The 23,660-nt window shown below is 43.7% G+C and overlaps 1 protein-coding gene across 3 annotated transcripts in view; it reads right to left on the bottom strand.

Moving 5' to 3' along the window:
* LYN (LYN proto-oncogene, Src family tyrosine kinase) overlaps positions 1-23,660 on the bottom strand; it is a 176,365-nt gene that overhangs the window by 104,633 nt on the left and 48,072 nt on the right. Inside the window, exon 1 of one of the 3 annotated variants that reach the window (XM_049860088.1) lies at positions 11,657-22,521. The exons of the other annotated variants lie outside the window; for them this stretch is intronic. The gene's annotated coding sequence lies outside the window, so the exon portion shown is untranslated. Of the gene's footprint in view, positions 1-11,656; positions 22,522-23,660 lie in introns of those variants that run through there. 3 annotated transcript variants of the gene reach the window in all.

Consider the following 23,660-nt stretch of genomic DNA (forward strand, 5'->3'; position numbering starts at 1 on the left):
ATTCAGAAATATATATCATTATGTATTTCTATCCCCTTGAAGAGTTAAGTCAGCTTACATACATGCATGGAATGTAACAGAAACTATTAGGAAATCAGGAAAAAGTGAAACTCAGCCCAAGATAGTTAAAGACACTGAACGTTATATCATTCCATAAGCTTCTGCACGATTGTTAAGTGCAGACTGCAAATCTGGGCCTAGGTTTTCTAGAGGCCAAAGCAAAGAGGAAACCACATCATGGATACAAATGAAACAGCTTTTCAATCTCAGCGCTAGTTACATTGTGAGCCAGAAAACTGTTTGTGGTGGGGGGCTGTCCTGTCACTGTAGCATGTTTAGCAGCACTCTTGGCTTCTACCTGTTAGATTCCAGTATTACACACATACCCCACACATACATCAGTCAAGATGATTAAAAATGTCTCCAGACATTGCCAAATGTCCCCTGATGAAAGCTGTACAGCAGGAAATGTGATGTTTTAATTGCTGGCAATAACCTTAAGTATTGATATTTTATGCTACAGAGCGGGGCAGAACAAAGTGACTTGTTAAGAAAACCGAAGACTCAGAGGGCAACTAGTCTAAAGGATTAACGGACCACAAGAACCATAGCCTACATGACCGCAAGACCAGAAGAACTAGATGGTGTCCGTCTACCACTACCAACAGCTCTGACCAGGATCACAATAGAGGACCCTGTGAAGAGCAGGAGAAAAACGTAGAACAAAAATCAAATCCCTAAAAAAGACCAGACTTGCTGGCCTGATAGAGACTGGAGGAACCCCCAAGACTATGGCCTTAAGACACCCTTCTAACATGGAAATGAAGTCATTCCTGGAGACCACCCTGACAGGAACGAGTTCCTTAGAAAAGTTAATTATATGAGACCAAAAGGGCAAAATCTGCCCAGAAGCAAAGACAAGAAGGCAGGAAGGAGTAGGAAAATCCACCGAAAGGCAATGGGAGACCCAAGGCAGAAGTAGGGAGAATGTGGCACATTGAGGGGACTGTGACCGAAGTCTTGGAACATTCTGTGTACAAACTGTGGAATGGGAAACTATTTTGGCGTATAATCCTTCACCAAAAGCACAATAAAACACTTAAAATAAAAAGATCTACTAGTCAATCAGTGAAAGATAGGTTTAATATCCCATTATAAAATTTAAGGGGCATAACCAGGAATCTTGTCTAAAGAGATGTCTGCCCCCAAGACACAAGAAGGGCCACATAAACCAGAGACTCCATCAGCCCGAGACCAGAAGAACTAGATGGTGCCCGGCTACCACCAGTGACCGCCCTGACAGGGAACACAACAGAGAGTTCCTGACAGAGTGGGAGAAAAGTGTGGAGCAGAGCTCAAATTTAGGTAAAGGGCTAGATTTAATGGTCTGACAGAGACTGGAAGAACCCCGGAAGCCAGGGCTCCCAGACTTTCTGTTAACCCAGAACTAAAACCATTCTTGAAACCCACTCTTCAAACAAAGATTAGCCTGGACTATAAAAAACTTAAAATAATACACATGAAGAATGTGCTTCTTAGCTCAAGCAGATACACAAGACCAATTGGGCAGCTCCTGTCTGGAGGCAGGATGAGAAGGCAGGAAGGGACAGGAACTGGCTGAATGGACACCAGAAACCCAGGGTGGAAAGGGGGAGTGTGCTGTCACATTGTAGGGATTGCAACCAATGTCACATAACAATATGTGTATAAATTTTTGTATGAGAAATTAACTTGAGCTGTAAACTTTCACTTGAGGCCCAATTGAAAAAAAATAAAGATCAAGGAAAAGAATTAAAAAATAAATAAAGAGATGTCTGCCACTCTGCCTGCGCAAACACAGTCAGACACAAAGACACACAAACACACAGACACACACACACAGACATGGTGTGTGCTGGAGTGGAACCAGAAGCTCTATATAAGAAAATCATCACCCTAACTGTGTATATGTGATCTGTATACTTAAGTATGCAGCCCCGTGACGCAGTGGTTAGGAGCTCGGCTGCTAACCAACAGGTCAGCAGTTTGAACTCACCAGCCGCCCCTTGGAAACCCTACGGCGCAGTTCTGTTCTGTCCTACAGGGTCACTATGAGTCGGAAACAACTCGACCTCAATGGGTGTTTTGGTTTATACTTAAGTATAAACTAGTGTCATAAGGTCAAGCTGGATAAAGCAACGAGAATGATCCAGTCTACCCTTCCCTTCTCACGAGGAAACTAAGGTCCAAGGAAGTCAAACCAAGATTATTTACTAAGAGATTTTATTTTCACTGGGATTAGCCAACAAAAAAAAGTTCATTCGAAAGTATACTGCGATGTGACAGGCACAATTCACACACTTTTGAACCAGTACTTCAGAAAACTGACCCTTGTTTTTGAAGACTATTATTGCCTGGAAATATTTCTTCTAGGGAAAGCTGACCACGTCCACATAACATGCCTCTTCATAACACACCCAGTATTCTTAACAATTGTCGGGGTCAGACTTGTCACCTGCTCTGCCTTAATAATCATGACTTAAAATACAATAGAATTTCATTAAATCTTCTTGGCTCAATTCCCGATCATCTGCAACTTTAGCTTAAGAAAGTAGAGAGGTCTATTAATGTTTAATAATAAAGTCACTAGTCCTAGGAATATGCCCATAGGCACTTATGATAAATGAAAGGTCAGTTAAATTAGGTTTATAAATATGTCAAGGAGCCCTGGTGGTGTGATGGGATAAGCGCTCGGCTGCTAACCGAAAAGGAGATTTAAACTCACCAGCAGTTCCACGGGCGAAAACTTGGCGATCTGCTCCTGTAAAAAACTAGAGGAAACCCAGCGGGGCAGTTCTACTTTGGGGTCGCAAATAAACTTGACGGCACACAACGACAACAATAAAAATGACCAGGCAAAGTACATCTGATAATGTAGCCCCAGCTTAAAAAAAAGAGAAACAAAACCAAACCCACTGCCTCGGAGTTGAGACTGGCTCATAGCAACCCCATGTGTTACAGAGTAGAACCTAGCTCCATAGGATTTTCTCAGCTGTAATCTTTTTGGGGAGCTCTGATGGCACAGTGGTTAAGAGCTCGGCTGCTGACCAAAAGATTGGCAGTTTGAATCCACCAGCTGCTCCTTGGGAACTCTACGGGGCAGTTCTGCTCTGTCGTATAAGATCCCTATGAGTCGGAATTGACTTGATGGCAACGGGTTTGGGTTTTTGGGTTTTAATCTTTATGGAAGCAGATCACTAGAACTTTCTTATGGAGCACCATTGGGGGGCTTTGAATCACCAACCTAAAGGTTAGCAGTCGAGTGCAAACTGTTTGCACCACCCAGCTTACACACATGTATTTCCATAGTGAACGGAATTTTATCGGTATTAGTAACACTGCAGAACCACTGTTGGAAGCCAATAGTTCACTAACTCAGTGAAGTATAAACAGGATGGGCAGTAGGTACATGAGCTATATGGTACCCAAAAACCCAGTACCCAGTGCCGTCGAGTCGATTCGGACTCATAGCGACCCTATAGGGCAGAGTAGAACTGCCCCGTAGAGTTTCCAAGGAGAGCCTGGCGGGTTCGAACTGCCGACCTTTATGGTTGGCAGCCGTAGCACTTAACCACTATGCCACCAGGGTTTCCTTATATGGTACCATTCGGTGGAATGGTGAAGAGTCACTGAAAGTGAGGATAAAACAGTCGTTTGGATCTAGGGAGTAAAACTGAGCAGGAAGGGGTTTAAGACGAGTGGGGCGGAGTCTGCTGTTTTATATGAAAGCTTTTAGCTTTTTTAGTTTTTAAATTCTGCGCATGAGTCACCTTGAAAATGACAAGGATTAATTTTGTTAAGGATGGCTAAAAAACTATGTAATTAAGTAAGAAGTGTTCATAATGTAGTATTTTGGAAAAAAGCAAGATAAAAATGTTTATACACATTATGATTACAGAATGGGAGAAAAATATACATCAAAATTTTAACACTTTCATGCCTCTATGGTAGCTGAGTTTTTATTTCTCTCTCTCCGTTGTCAAAGTGTCTACAGTGAGCTATGATGTTTTACTTTTATAAAAATGTAGTTATAAAAATGAGAACCCAAAACACAGGGAGCCACTTATTTATACCAATCGCCTCAACCCGTAGTGGCCTCTTCAATATTCCCAATGACTTGGAGATACCACCACCGCTTCCCATTGCCAAGGAGTCAATTCCAGCTCATGACAACCTCAAACTCGGGGTGACCCTATGTGTGTCAGAATAGAACTGTGCTCCATAGCGTCCTCAATGGCTGATTTTTCGGAAGTAGATCACCAGGCCTTTTTTCCAGGCCACTGCTAGTTGAGTTGAAACCATCAACCTTTAGGTTAGTAGTTGAATGCAAGCTGTTCATGCCAACCAGGGGCCTTCCTGGACTGGTCAGAATGAAATATTGGCCATCACCTGACTGGATGGTAAGGTGTATTCATCAGGTGCAGTCCTTCATCCACACACACCTGAAAAGCTGAGAAGGGCAGACTGAGGAGGTCAGTTTTTCTTTAATGCTCTCGCTACTGTGGCTAATGACCACCTGTCACTCAATGTGACGCACTTTCCACATGAGAAGGAAGCAGAGCAAACTCGACTCGGAGATATTTTATGACCGGTAACAATCAGGCTTGGATGCTACAGCTCTTTGATTTTAGAGTTCACATACATAACCATCACCCCATCTGAGGAACTAGGGAACAGGGTGGCTGCCCATAGTTGTTTTAAACAGTGGAAGAGAGGAAAGAGGGAGACATGACCCAGAATCCTGCTGTGCAAAGAGTCACCACTAAACACAGAAGCAGGGCTTCCTCGGGAAGCTGGTGAGGAGCACCACAGAGATCCCACAGGGAGCCCAGGCGTAAGCAAGCCAGGTAACAACGTCAGCCCAGGAACCAGAGGTCATATGACCCAATACTTTCAACACAAAAGAACAGTAGTAGCATGGTGGCATGAGAACAGGAAGCCATTCTTTGAACTAAACTTGAAGACAAAGCAGTGACTTTATCAAGTGACTTATATGTGTGGTGTCGGATAATAGAAATGGCCTGAAGAGAGTGACTTTAAATTCACTCCAGGAGTTTAAGGGTGAGAAAGAAGGAACTGGAAGCCATGGCCAAGTCCAAAGTTACTTTCTTTAAAGCAGTATGACCAAGAAGTATCACTAGACTGAGAGGAAGGAAAAGAGGTAGTACAGAAATGGGACTGCACCACGGTTTCCAAACTGGGTCCTGAGGCACTGGAGGGCACCGTGGTGAACTCCCCCGGGTGCTGAAGGGTATCTCAGAGGCTCACGGAAAATGCAGTGACATCTATCTGACACTGTGAGAACTACTAGCTCACAACAGTTCATGGTTTCAACATTAGGTCATGTTACAGTCCTACCAACGACGGCATTCTTTGAGAAGCTGGGTCTTCTGTGGTTGCTGTGATAAAAAGCAGGTATCGCGTGAATACCAGCATAGAGCAGAGTGAGGGCGGCGCTGTCCAATCTGATTCCAAGTTGGGTGGGTCAGGTGGACATACCCCATCGCTAAGAAGTTGTGGTTACTTAAGAATAAATAAAAATAGTATTTTTTCTTTTAATCTGTTTCCATTATTTTTTTCAAGTGGTACTAAGTTGTTACAACACACAGTCATTAAGTTGTCTGGACCTAGCTACTTAATAAATGATTTCTTTTGCTCTGGGGTTGCTGGAATAAGCTTACTGAGATACCAAGGGCACAGGAAACAAAATGCTGAAGATCCTGGGTGGTGCAAACAGTTAATGTGCCCAGGTTACAGATTCGAGTCTACACACAGGCACGTCGGAAGAAAGACTTAGCTCTCTGTTTCCAAAAAATCAGCCTCTTAAAATCCAAAGTTATGCTCTGACGTGTATCGGGTTGTCATGAGTCAGAGTCAACTTGGCAGCAATTGGTGAACTGGTAAACCAAATGTCTGGGAACCTGGGAGCCAGTAATTGTAAAAGGTGGAAAGGAACAGAGGCCAGCTGAGGACAGAGCAGCTGGGCACTGTTAGCATGAGTAGGGAGGCAGGAGGGGGCCGGGCTTGGTGGTCAGGCGCCCGGGGGATGGTGCCCAGGTCTGCTGCAACACGGGACCCATTCCCTTTACCTTTCCTACTGTCCATACTGCTGTAAACAGATTTTCAACAGTATTCATACCTTAAAGAATACCTCCAGTTAGTTTCAGGAATTTTTAAATCATTTGTCTTAAAATGATTTAATTCCCACTGAAAATTTCTGATTTTTCTCATCTCCCTTGTCACCCAGGCTCAAAACCACTGACATCTTTGCAATCTCTGGATCAAACTGTATCAATTGGAATCAACTATCCATCAAGTCCTGTCAGTTTTGCAGTATCATTGTGCTTGGTTTCTAGGTGAAAAAAGCGTAAATCAGAGAAGTAATGTATTCTGATTTTTTTTTTCTGCTTTGCTCTACTTTCTCTATTAAACATGACATGATGTTAATGATAAAAGATCCATCTTTGACAGAACTCTTCTGGATTGTGGTAGTCCCCATGGTGTCTGTCTTTCCCTACTCTTTGCCAGACTCATCTACATGAATTATACTTTCATCACATCACTCTATATTCAAAATTGTGATGCCTCTCTTTCATATCCTATCTCCTCTTCTACTTAAATTTCTCAAAAAAAAAAAAAAAATCCCAAATCTGTTGCCATCGAGTTGATTCTGACTCATAGCAACCCTACAGGACAGAGTAGAACTGCCCCCGTAGGGTTTCCAAAGAGCAGCTGGTGGATTTGAACTTCCAACCTTTTGGTTGGCAGCCAAGCTCTCTAACCACTGCACCACCAGGACATCACAATAATCTGGCTATATCATCGTGTGTTTGTCTCTCTTCCTGTGAATGGAAGCGCCATGAGAGCAAGGGGTTCTGTCAGTTTTTTACTCTGCTGTATCACCAGGCATAAGAGTGCTTGGCACTTGTAAATGCTCTATAAATATGTATTTGTTGAATAAACAATACCCACCAGAATAAATGCTCAATAAATAATATTATTATTCCATTACCTCTAACACTGCCACGAACATCACTGCTATTTTCTATAAGAAAAAATCTCAACTATTCAATGTGCTACTCACAGCCTCTCATACTCTGGCCCCAATTTATCTCACCATTGCCTGCATTACCCTAAATGTAAGACGTCTCTTGTGCACAGATACAGCTGTTAGTTGACACGGCAGCATCACCTTGCCTTCGCATCTTCGTTCAAGCTCTTACCCATGTAGGCAAATTCTACCTGTCCTAGAAAGCCTAACTCAGGCCCAAGCTTCCCTGGTCACCTGCAGCCCTCATCGTCTCTCCTTGTCACTTCTCTCCACAATCCATTTGTAACTTAGCTGTGAGTCCCAAACATCTCACAGTCTTACTTTATGCTATGTAATACTGGAATGGTTTGCCTGTGGATGTTTGTATGGCAACTAGACTATCAACTCCTGGAGGGCAGATACTTCCTACACTGCCTCTTTGTACCACCTACCTCCGCCACCAAAACACACCCAGTACTGCGACCAATTATCACGTAAGCAACAAGGCACTGTTTGTTGAATCAAAGTGAACTCAGAAATCTCATGGACTGTATTCTGCAGTCCTTAGCAGTTCTGAAGGTAGAGTCCACAGCCTCAGTCTACTTCGTTGGTGATAGGTGATCAATAAACGTTAGTTCCCCAAACTGTTTTAGTGTCATACACTTCTAGACACGAAAACAAGCAAAATGCCCCATTAACAGAGAACCTGTAATCTTGCAAGGAATCTGGGCTGAAAATTCTCTATTTTAATTTTAAAAAAACAGTTTTCTTGATGTGAAGTAACAAAAGGCTTTGGAATGAGAAAAACTGGGTTCAAAATCTGGTTCCTAAGCCACAGCTAACATCATACTCCAGGGGGAAAGGCTGAAAGCTTTTCCCCTAAAATCAGAAATGAGAAAGTGAGACAAGGATGCCGGCTCTCATCGCTGCTATTCAACATTGTACTGGATGTTCCAGCCAGAGCAATTAAGCAAAAAAAGAAAGAAAGGGCATCCGAATCAGAAAGAAAGAAATAAAACTATCTCTGTTCACAGGCAAAATGATTCTATATATAGAAAATCCCAACAAATCCACAAGAAAGCTACTAGAGCTAATAAATGAATTCAGCAGAGTTGCAGGGTACAAGATCAACACACAAAAATTAGTTGTGTTATCCAAACTCCCTGAAGGACAGAAATACTGGCCTGAGGGCTGGGAACCATGCTCTGAGGGGACACCTAGCTCAACTGGCATAACATAGTTTATAAAGAAAATGTTCTACGTTCCACTTTGGTGAGTAGCGTCTGGAGTCTTAAAAGCCTGTGAGCAGCTATCTAAAATACTTCACTGGTCCCACCCCATCTGGAGCAAGGGAAAATGAAGAAAACCAAAGACACAAGAGAAAGATTGGTCCCAAAGACTAATGGACAAAACTACCACGACCTCCACCAGATTGGATCCAGTACAACTAGATGGTGCCCGGCTACCACCACCAACTGTTCTAACAGGGATCACAATAGAGGGTCCTGGACAGAGCTGGAGAAAAATGTAGAACAAAATTCCAGTTCACAAAAAAAAAAAAAAAAGACCAGACTCACTGGTCTGACAGAAACTGGATGGAGAAGTCCCGAGAGTACGGCCCTCGCAGTACTGAAGTCACTCCTGCAGTTCACCCTTCAGTCAAAGGTTAGACAAGCCCATAACACAAAACAAGACTAAATGGGCACACCAGCCCAGGGCAAGGGCTAGAAGGCAGGAGGGGGCAGGAGAGCTGGTAATGCGGAACCCAAGGTCGAGAAGATGAGAGTGTTGACCCTTCATGGAGTCGCCAACCAATGTCACAAAACAACGAATGTATTAACTGCTTAATGAGAAATTGATTTACTCTGTAAATCTTCATCTAAAGCACAATAAAAAAAAATTCAGTTGTATTTCTATACACCAGAAATAAGCAATATGAAAAGGTATTAAGACCACAATTACACTTATAATAGTATCTAAAAGAATAAAACACCTAGGAATAAAATTAACCAGGGAGGTGAAAGACTTGCATACCGAAAACTATAAAACATTGCTGGAAGGCTTAATATTGTCAAGATGTCAAAAAAATCTACAGGTTTTACACATCCCTATCAAAATTTCAACGTCTTTTTTTTTTTTTGCAGAAATGGAAGAGCCAATTCTCAAATTCAAATGGAACTGCAAAGGGCCCTGAGTAGCGATAGCAATCTTGAAAAAGAAGAACAATGTAGGAGGACTCACACTTTCCCAATTTCAAAATATACTATAAAGCTACAGTAACCAAACAGTGTGGTACAGGTACACAAATGGCTAATAAGCACATGAAAAGATGTTCAGCATCATTAGTCATTGTCCCCGTGCCCACTGCCATGGAGTTGATTCTGACTCACAGAGACCCTACAGGACAAAGTAAAACTGCTCCATAGGGTTTCTAAGGAGCACTGATGGATTCGAACGGCTGACCTTTTGGTTAGCAGCTGAGCTTTTAACCACTGTACCAATGGGGCTCCTCATTAGTCATTAGGGAAATACAAAACAAAACCACAATGAGATACCACCTCACACCCACTCAGATGGCTATTACCAGAAAAACGGATAGTAAGTGTTGGCGAGGATGTGGAGAAGCTGGAACCCTTGAACACTATTGATGAAGATGTAAAGTGGTGCAGCTGCTGACAATTTGGCAGTTCCTCAAATAGTTAAACAGAGAATTACCCTACGACCCAGCAAGTCCATCCACTCCTGGGTATATACCCCAAAGACTTGCAAGTTACGACTCAAACAGGTACTTGTACATGAATGTTCATTGCAGCACTGTCCACAACAGCCAACAGGTGGAAACAACCCAAATGTCCACCAACAGATGAGTGGATCAACAAAGTGTGGTACATACGTGCAACGGACTACTACTCAGCCATAAGGACAAATGAAGTTCTGATACGTGCTATGACATGGATGAATCCTGAAAACATCAGACTGAGTGATATAAATCAGACACAAAAGGACAAATAGTGTATGATCCTGCTTTATAAAAATAGCTAGAATAGGCAAATGCATAGAGACAGAAGTTTACTAATGGTGACCGGGAACTGGGGGAAGTGGAGAACAAGGAACTACTGCTGAATAGGTACTCAGTTTGGGGCAATGAAAAACTTCTGGAAACAGGGGTAGTGATGCTTACATGCCATGGTGAATGTAATTCTTGTCACTTAAAATGGTTAGCTACACACTTAAACGGAAACCCTGGTGGCATAGAGGTTAAGTGCTAATGGCTGCTAACCAAAAGGTCGGCAGTTTGAATTCACCAGGCGCTCCTTGGAAGCCCTACAGGGCAGTTCTACTCTGTCCTACAGGGTCGCTATGAGTCGGAATTGACTCGACGGCAGTGGGTTTGGTTTAGTGGTTTTATACACTTAAACATTGTTACAGTAGCAAAATGTGTGTTACACAGAGTTTTTTATACATATATATATATGGTAATTACATATATATATATATATATATTTTGGAAACCCTGATGGCGTAGTGGTTAAGAGCTACAGCTGCTAAGCAAAAGATCGACAGTTCAAATCCACCAGGCGCTCCTTGGAAACTCTATGGGGCAGTTCTACTCTGTCCCATAGGGTCACTATGAATCGGAATCGACTAGATGGCAATGGGTATGATATGGTATATATATATATATTTTTATTTTAATGTGGTATCTTACCACATGAAAAATTTTTAAAATCCTGGTTCCTCCATTTATTCTTAGTCATATAAACATAAGTAAGTTTCCTAATTAAACTTCATTTTACCCATCTGTTGGGTTTTAGATGTAGATAATACTTGTCCTTCAAGGGTTACGTGAGAATTAAAAATTAGCTAAAAAAAACCCCAATGCCATCAAGTCTAGCATGTGTCAAACGCTTCACACAAAGCAAGTAAACAATGGCTTATTTCCCGTTTTCCCTCCCAGCCCCCCAACACAGGGAAAGGCAGATGATAGTGACGTTATCATATGGTAGTGAAGAAAGGCTTGTTGAGACCTTTAACACACAAAACTGAGAAATACAAATTGCTAAGGAGCCCCTCCTGAGTGTACATTCCGCTAAGAACAACTCAAGCATTACAATGTTCACAGCATGCTAGATAATTTCTAGGGAGTCTCTGCCCACTGCCACTTCTCCACCTCACCTCTAACCCTCCACTGACTTTACCAGAATCAGCACGTCTTTTATGGGGTCCAGATTTCGGACCCTCCCCCAGCTCACACTGCCCTCCCCGCAGTTACTCTGCTAGCCCTTTTTACTGTGTTTATAGCCTATGCTCCTATCTCTGGCAGGAAAATGTGTTATGTATCTACAGGTATTTCCTTTTCAATTAGCTTTGAATTTTTCCTCCGACTTTGTCACCAAATGAAGAAAAAGTCTATTTTTCCAGCCTTCAAAACCAAACCCAGTGCCGTTGAGTCGATTCCCAAGAAGAGACAAAGGAGTGGAGAGTGTGCCGGCGGAGAATGATCACGTTGCCTCGAACCAGCTTCTATCCCCTAGGGCCCATTTTCCCCAGTCTTCCGCCTCAGCCCGTGGGTGCTGGGCCTCTTACCCAGACTCCCGCGCCCGCTCTCCCTTGCTCCTGTGCCCCCGGTGAAACCCGTGCCGGCCTACAGGCAGCCCCAGCTGGGCTGGGGAGGAACCTGGCTCTGGAGACGCAGAGTCAGGTTTTCACGAAGCCCCAGGAGGGGAAACGACTTGTTCCCACGGGCCTGAGTTTTAGAGGATGTGTTTTTTCTTTCTGAAACCAGGAAACTAAATTTGCCTAATGGTGAATAGAATTTAAACCCAAAAGGATTAGATTTCTTTCTTCCACAGCCCATCCCTCTGAGTTCAAATCAGTCCATTTCCAAATCACCCAGAACAGAGGCTTTTCTTCTCAGGGACAGCTCTTCCGTTACTTTTACAAAACATACTATAGAAACGTATCATTCATATTTATCTGTTTGCCACTCTTCTCGTTAAAGCTGCAAAAGTGCAAGCACTGTATAACACCTCAATTTCCTAAAAAGACACAAATCAAAATTTCATTTTGTCCTCCTCTATTCTGTTTTAAATAAACTATATTAAGTTCTCTCTCTTTCTTTCTCACACACACACATACATACTCTTCACATGTCAGCTGATTAGCCTCAAAAGCCCAGCAGTTCTGCTTTTCTTGCAATCGTTTAGATCCTCTTTCTTTTCTATCATTTTTGCTAAACATGTCTTCTCACTTGGAAACAAGTCCCCACAGTCAACAGCCCTTCCTGCCAGGAACATCTTACTAACCTTATATCTTGCAGGGTAAGTCCAGCTCCTAGAGGAGCTTCCAGACTAAGACAGACTAGGAAGAAAGGCCTGGCAATCTACTGCTGAAAATTAGCCAATGAAAACCCTGTGGATTATAATAGAATACTGTCCGATACAGTGCTGGAAGGTGCGCCCCTAGGCTGGAAGGCACTACACAATAGTGGCAACAGCAGACTCGAGCAGACCAGTGACCGTGAAGATGAAGCAGGATGGGCAGCCTTTTATGCTGTCCTACACAGGGTTGCCATGATTCGGAGCAAACTCATCAGCAGCGAACAATAACCACTTACCCCACAGCTACCGTCAAGATGGACTGAACGAACACACAAGGTGCTCCCAGCAAGCACTCCATCTGCACAGGCTCATGGCAGTGTCATTTATGTGTCGTTTCTGATAAAACCTCACTATTTCTAAAAACCCTTAATCTTCATCCTAGATCACGCAAACGTGTCTTCTGCTGTGCTGGCTGTTACAACCGCACGTGCTGTATTTGTTCTATCAGTGTATACGGGTGTGACTCCCAACTTGGCTGAACGTTAGAACCACTTGGAACTTTTAGGGGAAACCACACCAGACCGTTAAGTCAGAATCTCTGGGATTAAGGCCCAGACACCATATTGCTACAATCTCAACATGTAAACAAGTGGCTATAAGCCTTTTGGATGGTGGTAAGCAGTAAGGAAAGGACATCATGTTTGGTAAAGCAGAGGGTCAGTGAAAACAAGGGAAACCCTCGATGAGACGGACTGACACAATGGCTGCAGCAATGGGCTCAAACACAGCAACAATCGCGAAGATGGCGCAGGATCGGGTAAAGCTTCGTTCTGTGGTATATGAGGTCGCCATGAGTTGGAGTCAACTTGATAGTAACTAACAACAACAACAAAGTGGGATGAAGCAGTCAAAAGCCAGGTAACAGGAGAGACGGCGGTGGGGGGCAACATGCACTGAGGTGGTGGTCCCAGAGGCCTCCTGGAGGACTGCTCCTGGGAGGTCTCTCAGGAGGAAACAGCCAGGCAGGGGCTCAGGTTTGGGCAGGCGGGAAAAGGAGCCACGTAGTCTGAGATGCTGCTGACGTCTCAGACCACCCAGTTCCTTCCCATCGCAGTCTTGCTTGATCAGCTCTTCCTTTGGTTTTGTGCAATTTTGTGAAATACTTCAGTTCCTTCAAATAAATTCCCCATTTTTGCTTAAGCTACCCAGACGAGGTCTCCATAGAAACCCAAAGAACTAAACCCAACTACTACCACAACTTCAGTTTAAGTTGATGTTATTTATAGAATCATATTGAAAAACACTGAACGTCATATCAGGAGATTTAGGGGACCCAGCACAGTCTGTCACTGAGTATCAAAAACACATTCCTTAACCTGGTCTGGTCCGGCAGCTTCTCTTACTAGGAAAACAAATGGGTCAAACAAAATATCCACCTCTTCAAGCTCAAATTATTCTATGAATTTGTGGATCTGGATCATTTTCACTTATTGAACATACCATAAACTGGACCTCTGACCCATCTAACAGCTTGCTATACTGTGGTGGCTTACGTGTCACTCTGATGCTTGAAGTTATGCCATGGTGGACAGGTTTCAGTGGAGCTTCCAGACTAAGACTAGGAAGAAAGGCCTGGCGGCCTACTTCTGAAACTTAGCTGATGAAAACTCTATGGACCACGACAGAAGACTGTCTGATACCGTTCTGGAAGATAAGCCCCTAGGTTGGAAGGCACTGAAAATACACAGTGGCTGCAACAATGAACCTGAGCATACTGACAATTGTGAAGATGACGCAGGACCAGGCAATGTTTTGTTCTGTTGTACACAGGGTCACCACGAGCGGGAGCTGACTTGACGGCAAGTAACAACAACAGAAGCTAGACATAGGCAGCGTAAGTAGCTAGAAAACATGGCTCTCTCCTTAAGGAGCTGAGTATATCTCCGCGTTAATGGAGGAAAATCGCCCAGCGTGTGCACCTTTGTTGTTATGTGTCACTGAACTTATTCCGACTCATAGCGACCCTATAAGACACTGTGGAGCTGCACCACAGGGTTTCCTAGGCTGTAATATTTACAGGAGCAGATCACCAGGTCTTTTCTCCCACGGACTGGATAGTGGGTTCGAACCACGGGCCTTTCAGGTAGCAGCCAAGTGTTTAACTACTGGGCCACCAGGGCTCCTTGTGCACCTTTAGGGAACGCATTCCTTTCAGTCTTCCTTTGCTTATTAGCACACCATTCTCTCCTTCCCCGCTCCCTCAACGCTGTAAGTTGGATAAAAATATTATCAATGTCTCTAACATATAAAAGTTTTTAAAGAGCAGTTTCAAAATAATAACCCTCCCTGACCTCGAATATCACCCCCAAATCAACAGATGGCTGATTTTTTTTATTTTTCTGTCTGACGCAAAACGCACACACACACATTGCCCAGGGCAGCATCTCATGACCCCGTAAGTCTAAAACACAGGCTGAGGTTCCCACATTTCTAGGATAGCATCAGGGAGAGGTCAGCCTGTGCTCTTCCCCCAGTGGGGTGAGGCTGGGACACTGTGAAACCCAGAACATGACGAGGGATTTATATCTTCCTCAACATCTGGCAGTGAGGAGTCATCAAAGACAGGATACCATCCACAACCATCGTTCCAGCCTAAGAGTTTGCACCAGCTGCCTTCGGCTGTAAATATGCATCTCCACCGCCCTGGTGATCTGCATTCTGCACGCAACCTTCCAGAGGGGCATCGGGTTTGGAAATCGAGTATAAGGTTTCCAAATCACCCAAATTAATGTGACAAAGTCCAGACGGGGTAGAAAGTTTAGCCTCAGAAGCACTATTTTTAAATTGGAAAGCAGCATCATTTAAAGGTATACAATGGGAAACACAACTGAGCTAGTCAGTTCTAATGTACTGACATTAAAGCCACATTTACGTGCTGCAAGGCCAACCCTGCCCCCCAATATTCTCTCTTTTCCCCTCAAAAATCAAAATAAAACAAATATTTCTTTAAAATTAAAAAAAAAAATACTACTTCTATAACCAATGATCAGCTAGAAAAAAGATTTTTTCTGAAGATTTAATAAACAAGTCTCAGGTGTTTAGTAAACAACTCTCACAGGAAACTGAGAAGCAGAATTACCGAATTGAGGTGCTCAAATTTCTAGAGACCCTAAGCCACCACTGAGTTTAGTATGTAACATTATTGTATGTACCATTAAGAAAAAAAAAAAAAGGAAATGTTCCACTTAAATATTTGAAGATGTCATTAACTGAGAGACAATGAGACAATGCATTGTGATTTCAGAGGTGATAAAATGTGAAAATAAGCCTATCTTAGAGCTTGCGAGGTACAGCAAGCACGTGCTTGGTGAATATCCAACCCTTTATCTTAGAGCTTGGAATTGTTCAATTTTAACCTTAAATGTCTTATTATTTTATCTTATCTTTAGTGCTGCTTCACGTCCTTTTTAAGTAGGGAGAATGTAATTATTCAAGTAAGTTTCCGTGGACTTGAGTAAGAAGCAGGTCTATCTTTTACCCCATTTAATGGTGAAATTGAGGAGTATTTGAAAGCTTGGCAATGGTTTATAAAGTGTAACTGTACCATCATCATTGCTAATCCACCCCGAACTTGTTTGCCTGACCAAACCCATTGCAGTCGAATGGATTCCAACTCCTAGCGACTCTATAGGACCGAATAGAGCTGCCCTATAAGGTTCCCAAGGAGCACCTGGTGGATTCGAACTGTCAGCTCTTAACCGTTACACTACCAGGGCTTCTGTTTGCCTGTAGTAGCTAGTAAAAGCTAGCATTTGATACAAACTTTCCACAACAGTAGTCTCGATATTTTTTAAATGTTTTCCTTAATGTGATAAAATAGAGTACACAGATAATTTTAATTAACATATTAAAAAACAAAAACATATTAGTCAGGATTAAACAAATACAAACGGTGTACGTTTTTGTTGCTGTCGTTGGAGCCCTGGAGGTGCAATGCCTAAGAGCTCGGCTGTTAAACATAACATAAAGGTCAGCAGTCCGAATCCCTGGAAACCCTATGGGGCAGTTCTACTCTGTCATATGTTTTTGCATGTTTATTATATCCAGCCAAATAATAATTAACTAAACCAGCTCCTGGTTTCCTTTGTTTTGGTAAATAATAAGCAGTCCTTTGAAATATCTGTCAACTCATAAGAACTCAAAATAGGCTGAGTTTAGGGGAATTAACTAGTCCCTGGGTAGCACAAAGAGTTAAGTGCTCGGCTACTAACTGATGAGTTGGCAGTTTGAATCCACCCAGAAGTGTCTCAGAAGAAAGGCCTGATGACCTGCTTCAGGAAGGTCCCAGCCGTGAAGGCCCCACAGAGCGCAACTCTGCTCTGAAACACACAGGGTCACCCTGAGTCAGAACCAACTCAACAGCAGCTGATCTGGTTTCGTTTTCCGGGGGTGGTACGAATTGGTTAAGGCACTCAGCTGCTAGCTGGGAAGAAAGGCCTAGTGATCTCCTTCCAAAAACCGGCCACCGAAAACCCTGGGGACCACAGTCCTACTCTGATGTAGAAGGGGCCACCACGAGTCAGAGTTGACTCCACGGTAGCTGTTACATACCTGGTACTGTGCTGAGCACTTTACATGGATTGTTTCATTCAATCCTTGCAACAACCCTTCAGCACTATTATTATTCCCACTGAAACTTAGAGAGGTGAAGTGACTTTCTCCAAGTGACAGAGGCAATGACAATGGAGGCAGTCAGGTTGTGTGCTCGTGGGTAAGTACCACTCACGCTTCCAGGGGATTGCCAAAAGCTGACCCTGCAGTGGAATCCAGGACAACTGACCCACCTCAGAATGGCCCGACGCTGTGGATGGTGAGTGACAGTGGCCTTCATGCACTGACGGGTAGGGGGCTTGTTGGGGGGTTAGGCAGCTACTGGAGCAGGGGTGAGATCAGAAGAAGCATGCAGAGGCAAGAAGGAATAATTATAGAATACATGCGGGAAAAGTTAAAGGCAGAAATTGGCAGGTACAAATATTTATGAAAGAAATGTTACAAGCCCCCTCTTATGCTTACACAGAACACAGAGTCAAAATATTTGAGGTGGAAAAGACCAAAGGGATCATTAGGCCAGCAACATCAGCATCTCTTGGGAACTTGCTGCTGCTGTTAGGTGCCATCGAGTTGGTTCCGACTCATAGCAACCCTACATACACCAGAACAAAACACTGCCCGGTCCTGCGCCATCCTCACAATTGTTGTCATGTTTGAGTCCATTGTTGCAGCCACTGTGTCAATCCATTTCCTTGAGGAACTTGTGGAAAATGCAAATTATCTGGCTCCATGCCAGACCTAGAGAATCAGTAACTCTGGGAGCGGGGCCAGGAATTCGGCTTGAGCAAACCCTCCAGGTGATTCTTATAATGCTGAAGTCTAAGGCTCACCTGTTTATCTGATTTTACAGACAGGACAGTGAAGCCAGAGGGGACAGGTGACTTACCCAGGTCCAGCAGCATGGACCCGGCAAAGACCAAAAACAGAATCCCAGCCTCCGGTCTCAAGATTTCTTGATTTGATTCTGATCTTACAGAATTATCAATTTTCAAAGGATTTGAATTTAACAAAATATACTTAAACAAACTCTAATATAATTAAACATGGTTATCATTGAGGGCAGCGGTGGTTCAGGGGTGGAATTCTCACCTTCCATGCAGGAGACTCAGGTTCGATTCCCAGTCAATGCACTCACGCACGGCCATCTGTCAGTGGAGGCTCGCATGTTACTATGAGGCTGAATAGGTTTCAGTGGAGCTTCTAGACTAAGATGGACTAGGAAGACAGGGCCAGAAACCTGCTTCCAAAAATCAGCAAATGCAAACTCAATAGATCATAACGGTCCAATCCTGAACCAATCAAGGGGATCGTACAGGACCAGTAGCACTTTGCTCTGTTGTGCAGCATGGGGTCGCCATGGGTAGAGACAACTACCAATAACAACATCAGAGGCTTGAGGATATCTATAATTCGTAACGTTGTACAAAAGTTCAGGCAAAAAACAGCAGGAGTTGCAATACTGAAAGCAAGTGATCTAGAATACTAGAGGGACTGAACTGCCACAACACAGCGTGATAGAAATTGAAAAAAGAAGATACTTTTTCAAAAGGAACACCAGATAATAGATAAGGCTTTAAACAGAGTGTGCCCTCAGTCATCAAGGCACAGCTAATATGATAAGCATTTTACGTTTCACTTTTTCATCTAGCTGGATATTATTAAACTGTATTAATTCAAAGCAGGTGAAGCTCCAAGCAGGCAACAGAGGCTAAGAGTCAATTTATAATTTAGTTGACCCTGAAGCCCATTTGAAACAAAGTCATCAGCACTGTTCCCCTTTTCAGCGTTTGTTTGAAACCTGGCTCCACTGTGACAAAACGAACAGGAGGGGGAATTAAAGGAGTGTCAACTTCTTTGGTCGTCCCTACTTTACCAATTAGATAAATTGACTGCATTTTGTTCTAAAATGGTGCTTTCTCACATCTGAAAATGGGGAGAGAGGCTGGTGGGAACAGGGTACAAGGAACACGTCCCCCAGGTAATGCTGCTATCTGGACTCCCACACAAATTCCTGGAAGTTGAGGCTTCAGAGGAAGGTCCCAGAGCTCTGGCCAGTTGTTGGAGCGAATGCAAATAACCAGAGGGGTTGTGGTCTGACCAGGGTCCCTGGTCACGGATGTTGACATGGCTCTCCAAGCTGTGACAGAATGGGCACTTCTAAAAAAAATTTTTTTTTTTTTAAAAATTAGGATGCAATAACACTCTCTCTTTCCTCCTCCCGAAACCCTGGTGGCGTGCTCATTAAGTGCTACAGCTACTAACCAAAAGGTCGGCAGTTCAAATCCACTACGTGCTCCTTGGAAACTCAACGGGGCAGTTCTACTCTGTGCTATAGGGTCACTACGAGTCGGAATTAACTCGAAGGCAATGGGTTTTTTTGGTTTTCTTCCTCCTCTGCTCTTACTTTAAGAGAACATTTACACCCTAAAGTATGGGAGTTATCTTAGCACCTATCATTTTGAGCACATAAAATGCTTATAGGGAGCAGCAGGGCTGAGCCCCAAGACACCCAGGAAGCATTCATCACTCCCCTCAGAATTAGTGCCTGAATCCCAGGCATCTTCTCTACCCCACTCCCCGGACTCCCTGGACTCACCTCAGGTACTTATTAGCCCTCGGCTTCTACCAGGTCTTCCCTCCTCTTGCCTGCTCACTACCATTCTGTCTCTTCCCCTCTCTGGCTTACACACACGCACACCCCACCACCACACTGCACTCTGGTGTTCCAGGTATCTTTCCAAGAATAACCATCACTATCTCTCTCCCCTCTCTCCACAGGCAGCCTGTTTCCTTCTTGCTCCTTGCTTCTACAGTACAGTCTGGCAATGCACTCCCTAGCTGCAGCTACTCATCTCACAGCGACCCACCCCACAGACCAGCTACATGGAAACCCAATAACCTAGGGCCTTTCAGACCTCCTCCATGCCTTTACACAGGTGGTTCCTTCACAGCTAGGAGAGTGACTATTCGGGTGGATCGGGCCCTATCAGCTTCTGTGACCCAGGACCCTAGTCAGACCACAGCCCTTCTGGTCATTTGCATTCCCTCCAATAACCAAGACCCTGCCTTATTAGCAACCTCTTTCTGGTTTCAAATGACCCATTTTAAATAGCACATCCCTGTGGAAGCTGTCCTGACCCCCAGGCAGAAAAGCCACCCCTTCTTCCCAGGTCCTTCCTGGTTCAGCTAGGGCACTTGCTTCCTATCACCAGTGCCCAGGACACTGCCCAGCCCCTTAGAGGCACTGGGCTGGATTACTTAATTAATAAAATAATTCATGTGCAGTTATTTCTCCTCCAGACCCACAAAGTCTCTTCCTTCACTCATACCTTTAATATAGCTGAAATTTAACAATTAAAACTTTAATCCTGTCCCTGAAGCCAGTGTGTTCAGGATTTGTGGGTTCAGAAGAATGGCTTGGGTATCTGTTAAGAATACAGATCCCTGGACCCCTGGCCTGGGCTGCCCCTGAATTAGAATCCTGATGGGGGTGCAGTTATTGGCATTTGTAGCTAACAATACAAGTAATTCTCATACTGACTGCCTTAGGCCACACTTTGTTGTGTTTTTTTTTCAAAAGGTACATACTGCTGGGAAGAAAACAATATATTAAACTTTATTCATTTTTTATAAGATTTTATTTGGTAAAATCTTTTTTTTTTTTTTTAAATACTTTAATGGAAGAGGTGGTAGGAAAAAAAGGGGGGGGGGGTCGTGGAATACGTCCAAATTTGCTTTTGCAAGGTATTCTCTGGATTTGAAGCTCTTTTGCATCCAAAATACCTGTGATCCAAATACCTGTCCAACAAAGTCTCTTTAACAGGCAGACCCCCCATTAACTGTATTACACGAATTTCAATTTTTAACATGTAGCATCATCAGTTATCTAGTGCTTACATGCTGACACTGCTGGATTTCTAGCTAATCATGGACTTCATTGCTATATAAGAAGAAAGCCAAGCTTGATTTAAACTTTTTACACAGGGGCCTTTTTAAGAGAAATTATAATATGTGTAGTCTATACCTTTTTAAAGTTGTAGCTTTTATTCAGGAAATGCAACGTCACAATTGTACTTATGAACTCCTTTGTTTTTTGTTTTCCCCTCAGGATGAATTTCTTATTTGGGCTAAAATTTCAGAAAATACTCAAGTACATGCGGTCTGACTGCAATGCTGGATTTTAGGAATTTTTTGACCAAGACACTTTTGAGCCTGGTCCATCTTGTTTTCTCTTGACCGCCCATACAACCACTTCACCACAAGAACCATCTCGTTTCACTGCGCCTATCAGTGTATCCTTAAGGATACTCCACAAAAGAGGCCCGCAAAAATCTGTTACACAAAGAAATCTTCTTTAGCCCAAGCCCTGTGAAGTCTATATTTTGTTTTGCTTTGCTCTTAACCACCGTTTCTCTTCTTAGCAGCGCCTGACGGGGGCTGAAGTGTTCACACAGAAAGCAGCCTGTCCCAGTCACAGGGGCTCTGAACTGCTCCTCTTTCCTTCTAGGTGGGCAGGGAAGCACTGCATGGGGGAGGAGGAGGAGAGCTGGAGAAGGTGAGGATAGATGAGGACAGACCAGGATGACTTTCACCTCACTCAGAGCCATACTTGCACATCCCCCCTTGGACGTCTTCTCTACACCTGAAAGAAAACCATCCAAATCACAATACGCTCACAGCCCGTCTCTGCCATCTCTGTCAATGGGCCCACCAGCCACCAGGTTCCGAGGCTCGACCCCCAGAACTTAGCCTCAAATCCTCTTTTTCTCACTCCCTGGGCCCATTTCATTGGCAAGGTCTTTGGATCAATGTGCACAACCTCTGCCTAACCTGCCCTTCCCAGCAACCCTGTCGCTGGCAATACCTCCTGCAAAGGTGCTCAAGTGCTCCTTGGGTGCTATGCCCTGAAGGTGGCTAGATAAGGGACAAGATGCCTGTTACAGTGGATTTCAGATACACAGCATGTCATGTCTTAGTATTCATGTGTGGCTGGGACATATTTGTGCTAAGAAATTGTTCACTGTTCACCAGAAATTTAAGTTTAACCTACCATCCTGTATTTTTATTTCCTAAATCTGGCAGCCTTACCTGCCCCTCCTCCACCCCTACTTCCCCCCATTTTCCACACAACGGAATCTTCCTCTCCTGATTAAAACCCTCCCACAGCCTTCTTCAGAATTTAGAATAAAATTTAAGTTCTTGACCAAGGCCTGGATGGCCCCACGTTCTGACCCTGGTCACTCTCCCACCTCCTCCACCCTCTGGGCCTCAGCCACAGGACCCTTCTTTCTGCCCCGGGACACCAAGCTCATGTCATCTCAGGGCCTTGTGCTGCGTTTCCTCTGCCGGGGACCCTCCCCTTGGCCTGGTCTTACACCTCATCCTGAAACCAGCACATTCCCCTGAGACCCTCCCTGAGGCACCATGCTGAATGAAGCAGCACCTACACACACACACACACACACACACACACACCCTCCATCCTATTACCGTCGCTGTGAGTCGGAATCCACTTGATGGCAGTGGGTTTTAGTTCCTTTAAACCAAAAAAAAAAAAAAAAAAAAAAAACCCCGCTGCCATCGAGTGGATTCCGACTCATAGTGACCCCATAGGACAGAGCACCCGGTGGATGTGAGCTGCCTACCTTTTTGGTTAGCAGTCAAGCTCTTAACCACTGTGCCACCGGGGCTCCTCATTATCATTATTTTAATTTTCTTTAAAAAAAAAAAAAAAACAGTTGCCATAGAGTCGATTCTGACTCCTAGTGACCCTCTTAATCCAACCTGAAATTATTCATTAGCTTATTGTCTTTTTATCCCCACTAGCAATGCATCCTTGGGTGGCACAAGTGGTTTGCCCTTGACTACTAGCCTAAAGGTTGGTGGTTCAAGCCCACCCAGTGGCTCCACAGAAGAAAGGCCTGATAATCTGTCCCCCTAAAGATTACAGCCAAGAAAACCCTATGGAACAGTTCTGCTCTGTAACACATGGGGTGGCCGTAGTCTCAACTAACAACAACAGCCGCAATGCGTGATGGGGGAGAGAGGTGTTTCTTTTGTTCCCTGTCTCCAGAGCACCTACACCTGAACCTGGCATTTAATAGGTACTTCAATAACTATTTGTGGAATAGATGACTGAATGAATTTGAGCTTCTGTAAAATGAGATTCCTTTAAACTCCAGGCAGTCTTCACTTCTGCATGTTCAACTTTTATAATAATATACTGATACCCCTAAACATAAAAAAAATTTTTTTTTTAATCCCTAAACAACCTTTCCAGCACCAAATTCCGACCTCTGTCCATCCGGTGGCGTATGTTCATTTCCTACTGTTGATGGAGGTGCCCCCGCAACAAGTTCACATTCATCCACAGTCATGTTCATCTGCACACGAGGGACGACCAGCGCAATCATTTGAGCATTCCACTGTATTTTACCTTTATAACTTTTTAAGATTTAGTAGGAAGCCAAAAAACACCAAAATGTTGATATGAATGATACAAAAAGCTGATGTATCATAAACCTAATCCAATTGCAAGAAGATAAACATGACAAGGAAGGCGAAAACAGGGACCCTTTAGCCTAAATCAAAAGGCTTTTTGATTTAAGCTAATAGTCTCGCTGTGGAGAAAATATATTGAAAGCTGTGTACACTGAAAC

The sequence above is a fragment of the Elephas maximus genome, chromosome 19 (genome assembly GCF_024166365.1).
Source record: "Elephas maximus indicus isolate mEleMax1 chromosome 19, mEleMax1 primary haplotype, whole genome shotgun sequence".
Classification (NCBI taxonomy): Eukaryota; Metazoa; Chordata; class Mammalia; order Proboscidea; family Elephantidae; genus Elephas; species Elephas maximus.